The following is a 5,129-nucleotide window of genomic DNA, read 5'->3' on the forward strand; positions in this document are numbered from 1 at the left end:
GGGGGGGGACAGGACGGGGTGCGGGAAGGGGGAAAGGCAGCCCAGGGAGAGATCTGAGTGTGACAGGGCATGTTTTAGGCTCCCAAAGCTCCTGGGGGAGGAAGGTTTGCTCTGCGGGGAGGCTACACCCTGCTTCTTCCTTCTCGCGTTTGGGGGTGGATTCGCGTTCTGCCTCTAAACCATCCTGGGGTGACAAAATCCACCCCCCAGCCCCGTCCGTGAGGCAACACCCGGGTCGCGATGCGGCGTTGGACGGAGCCGGGCCTCGGCGGGGAGCAGCGGTTAGTGACTGCCGTGGTTTTAAATCTGCATGCTCCGGCTGTGCCTGCAGAGCAGCTTCGCTGCGATCGATTCAGGCTTCTGGAGGTGGGGAAAGTGCTGAATCATTTGTACTCCCGGCTCCACGGGCGGCTCAGCTGCTCCCCATCTCCGGCAGATGCTCAGCAACGGGGCTGCAGAGGCTGAAGGAAACTCTGGTACCCGTGCGTGGCCGTGTCTGAGGTGGGAGTCCTCTGGGCCCGGGAGAGGTCCTGCTCGGCTTGTGCACAGCGTAGTATCTTCTTCCGCGGCCGTAGTTGCTCCTCGGAGGAGGACAGGGCGGGGGGGAAGATGCACTCTTGCATCTTGGTGAGGCCTCTGGGCATGGTGCCGTGGGGATGCAGGGGGGTTATGGGGGGGCCGAGGGAGGTTTGCTCTAGGAAATCCTGTCCCTCCTAAAACGGGGAGAAGCTCGTGGGGTTTCCTGCTTGGGTAGGTTTTTCTTTTTCCTATTGAATGCTGTCTTTGAGATTGTTTTTCAAGGTCAGGTCCTTGGAATAGCGTGCGGGCTATGGAGCACTTCGGGAAGTGAAATGGGGATGTTTCTCTCTGGAAGAGGCAGAGCAAAGGGGCAGGGGGGGCGCATCTATTGCAGAAAAATTGGAATACTGAAATGCAGACCAGGCGCCTGACTGGGATTTTTTTTTAAGATGGATACTGTGGCGCTGTCAGTGTTTCCGGGGTGCTCCTGTCAGATGCTGAGGACAAAAGCCAGAATCCCGTGACTTTTACTGAGATGCCGACTCCTTTATCGCTGACAGCGGTTCTGTAAAACACCCACCCTTTGGCAGACAACTAAACTGATCGTCAGGGCGACTGCTTTGTTTCCAGAAAACTTCTTTGCGTGGCTTACCTTGAAAGATAACTGCTCAAATTCAGCATCACATTCTTTCTGTTTAACAGCTTCAGGCTGGGCCCTTGCTGACTTTCCTTTTTTTTTTTTTTTTTTTTTTTTTTTGCTGTAATGCGAGTACAACATTAATAATGCATGGAGCTCTTCTCAGCTGACGGAGGATGGGCTCAAGTTGTTAAATTTGAAAACGGACTTTGTTTACAGGGGTTGAGACCTGGGGACTGGCTTTGTCTTGCTTGAGCTTGGAGCTGTGTGATAGTGCTGGTTGTCGTAATAACAAAGCTCCAACATCATCTCCGGTGTCTCGCTGGGGGTTACTGCAGGCCGCAGTGTTTCCCGAGTTGTGTTGCCTTGGCTGTGGCGAGGGATCTGATTTAAACTAAGTCAGTCAATCCAATCATCTCTTTTCCCAACTAATGATTAAATGGAAAATATCCCTAGCTTTCAAATGGTATTAATTCATAATGAATTATTTGCCCAGCTGTGATCTAATTGTCTTTATCTTCATGGGTCTTGCGTATAAAATCGATGCTTCCGCTGGCAAAGTGCCACCACAAAGGCTTTCTGCAGTGCACGAGCATCAAAGATGGTCAAATATCCTTAATAACAACAGCAAGAAATGAGGTTTCATTCTTTATATCTGCGTTCTAGCCTGAGACCCTGCAAGGAGGCTACTCGCAAGAGACCCCTGTGTGTAGGGCCTGGCGTGGTGGGTCCCTCCTGTGAAGGAGGGCACCGAGGGTCTCGTGGGCGAGCTGCCGGGCGCAGCCCACACGTGGTGAGCGGGGAAGGCGTTGAGACCAGGTGTGAAGGGCAACGTGTCTATATCATGTGTCGTGGACTGCGCGGGCATAGAAATGAAAAGCTGTGAAGGCAGACCCAGGCAGCTGTTGGCGTTGCCTGCGATCAGGAGGAAAGGGAGAATGGACATGGACGGGAGGCAAAGGGCCCTTTGTTGGTGCTTGGTTCAGGCTGGTGGGAAATAAATGGCTTTTAAAGTAGTTTAACTTTCCACTGAAACACTTTTTACTTCCGATGCTCTGTTTCAGGCCTGATTGGGTGACCTAGTGTCCTTGGGAGAAGGCTGGCTGGGTGAATTATTCATAGGTGCCAAGTACCTTGCCAAACTCTTTTATCCATTGCTGTTGTCCATTTAACCCTGCTTAGCAGAAGTGTGGTAGTTACGGGGTGTTTCTAACAAAGTGCTGTCTGGATAAATGTCAGTACTTCTAGAAGTGAAGCCCACCTGGGCAGAGCGAAGGCTTGTGCACGATATTCAGAGCGTTGGCTCCATCTTGTTCTTGGTCTGCTCTGGTAAGGAGGAGCCTACGAGTTAAAGGTTTGCACTTGAGATTGTTTAAGAAATCTGGGGAAATTAAACAGCCAAATTCCCAGCACGCTTCTGCAGTTCTGACGTTACCCGTGAGCCTTCAGCGGGAGTTGCTGGATTTCTTTCTTCTCCATGCAGAAGTGGCATGTGTGCGTTGGCTTCTGTGGGGGGTTAATTTAGTTGTGTGCACGGCATCAGGCTCTCAAGTGTTATCGGCACTTAACCTTATACGTAGATAAACCTGAAAGGTAAGGCAGCGCTCCTTCATTTCTGTTCTTACAGGACTTCATGGAGATGTGGAATCCCCTGGTTTCTGCACGGTTGTGAAACTCTGCTTGTTTAGGTGAAATAAGAACGCAGCTGGATTGTGAGGATTTAAATCCGTTACACTTGCTTGCACCGAATATCTCCGAGTTATGTATGGAAAATCAGTTTTTACTTGAATTTGGATAAAAGCAAAACCTGGGAGGAGACTTTTAGAAATCCATGAAAGAAACCTAAACTTTGTGACTTCCCCTTCGAATCTTTAATGTTCCTTGGGTTTAGTGTGCCCTTGCCAAAATATTCCCTTGTACCTTAAACCCGAGAGCAGGCAGCTCAAACCAAGGATGGTAGTCAGTCAGAGTTTTTGAAAGGCTCTAGCAAATCTTGTCAGAGAGGTCTAGCTTGTCTCCCTGCCCTGTGGGTAACTTCTTTAAAAATAATTTTCTTTATTTTAAATGTTGTTGGATGACTTCTGCTCTGTCTTTTTTTTTTTTTTTTTTCCCTCTGTCTGAAGCTGATCATACCTCCATTCTTTTACCTTTGCTGTCCAAGATAATTGTTGCATAATTTAGAGATCCAGCTCAGAATTAATTTGCTTGAAGTTGTTGTTATGCTAAGTAATCCCCCTCCTTTTTTTAATCCAGATCTGAAAGAAACCGTGCTGTGTTATTAAGGATTAAAATAGAGGAGGATTTAGACTTCAGCCCTGCTTATAGGGATCACCATTCCTAGTTAATGAGATAGGAGGAGAAGGTTTAACAACTGAACAAATAGAGATGCTTTTGCATGGCTAAACCAGGTAGAAGTTCCCAAGGCTGCTACGCAGAGACAAGTCTTTGCCTTGCCTCTTTAGCTCCTCTCAGTTCAGTCCTTTGGATCTCACCCCATCCCCTTGTCCCTGGTGATAACCTGGTCCTGTTATCCTCACTAGAGGAACGCAGCTTGGCAAGAACAGACCGAGGGCACAGGAGAGCAAAGCATCGTGCCCCAGCTGCAGGCAGAGCTGGACAAAAGACAGGGTGTGGGTCTTGGGTTCAGGGAATGGAGACTTTCCTCCAAAAAGCGGTATCTGGAAATCCTTTGCTGACATCACTCTGCTACTTAGTTAAGCCTAAACTGACTCCTGAGGCTGCCAGAGAAGCATCAGCACTGGGAAGAGGGTTCTTGGTACAGCCAAGGTTCACCCTAGCATGGCATGGAGCACCTTCCAGTCCCAGTGACTCCGATGGAATCTGAGGGGGTTTGACAGCTTCATATGTGAAGGTCTGTGCAGTCTGGGGGGGACACACCTCCCGCCAGGCCCTGCTCCAACGGGCACTGCTGTTGCCTGTCACAAATAATCTCACATTCAAAGCATGGCCTAGGTGCAGCTGATAAACACGGCACACAGCCTGTCCTAGATGCTGCCTTCCCACCTTTGGAATCAAACGCTGATCCTTACAGATGACTAGGTAAAGGGAGCGTAACCCAGAGGCTTGGTGCAAGGTGAACCTAGAGGTTCATTTGAATTTCTGGCAGGGTTTCTACTGCTTTATGCCACCTTGACAGGATTTTGCTGTCTTCCAGCGTGGGGATCGATGGGTTCCTACAGACCTGCGAAGTCACAGCAAATACAATACGGTCTCACTGTCAGCCTGAATAGTGAACTCCTCCTGAAATGCCCTGGCACAGATGGGCAGGGCTGGCAGTTGCCGTGTGAGCTGTGAGGTGGGTAGGACTCTCCTTGAATCTGCAGAAAATGGAGCACAGACTCCTTCCTGCTGTGAACTTTTCCTAGTTAGCCTATTAATTTTAAGGAGCTCCAAGTCAAAAGAAAATGGAGTGCCTCTAAAATTGAGGAGGCCACCCTAGGCACCAACCTGTTGCTCATGTTTTTCATTTAAGTAGTTGCTTCTTGAGGAGGAAAAGTGGCTTCTGTGTTCTACTCAGAGCAGAGCTCTTGAATAGACATTCAGGCTCTCTGTTTAATTTGCTTGGTTCCTGCTTATGTTGGGTGCACAACAGGACGTACGCTCCCTGTTTTTTTAAGATTTTTTTCATTCCATGTAAGACTTGGGGACGTGGTTTAGTGGTGGGCTTGGAAGCGTCAGGTTGACGGTTGGACTTGATGATCTTAAAGGTCTTTTCCAACCTAAACGATTCTGTGTTTCTATGTGGATTTTACACCGCAGACGCAAGCAAACGCGTAGAGATGACGCCGTGAGCCTGAGAGAATATCCCACCCCCAAATTTCAACAGGGGAAGATGCTTAAAGGGTGGAGCTAGCAATGGGGAATGAAAATCACCACGGGGCAGGGAATTATAAGGGAATGAGTGTCCGCGGGTGGGAGGACGGCCCCGCCGGGGCTCCCCCGTCCCGGTCCT

The 5,129-nt window shown here is 49.4% G+C and overlaps 1 protein-coding gene across 30 annotated transcripts in view; it reads left to right on the forward strand.

Annotated features, from left to right (window-relative positions):
* The window catches only part of NFASC (neurofascin), a 95,246-nt gene that overhangs the window by 1,227 nt on the left and 88,890 nt on the right, over positions 1-5,129 (forward strand). For 28 of the 30 annotated variants that reach the window (XR_003399988.1, XM_026864296.1, XM_026864310.1 and 25 more), the window contains exon 1: positions 18-281. The exons of 1 other annotated variant lie outside the window; for it this stretch is intronic. The gene's annotated coding sequence lies outside the window, so the exon portion shown is untranslated. Of the gene's footprint in view, positions 1-17; positions 282-504; positions 528-5,129 lie in introns of those variants that run through there. One more of the 30 variants, XM_026864298.1, reaches the window with a different exon arrangement.

The sequence above is a fragment of the Athene cunicularia genome, assembly GCF_003259725.1.
Source record: "Athene cunicularia isolate RWA chromosome 26 unlocalized genomic scaffold, athCun1 chr26_part1, whole genome shotgun sequence".
NCBI lineage: Eukaryota > Metazoa > Chordata > Aves > Strigiformes > Strigidae > Athene > Athene cunicularia.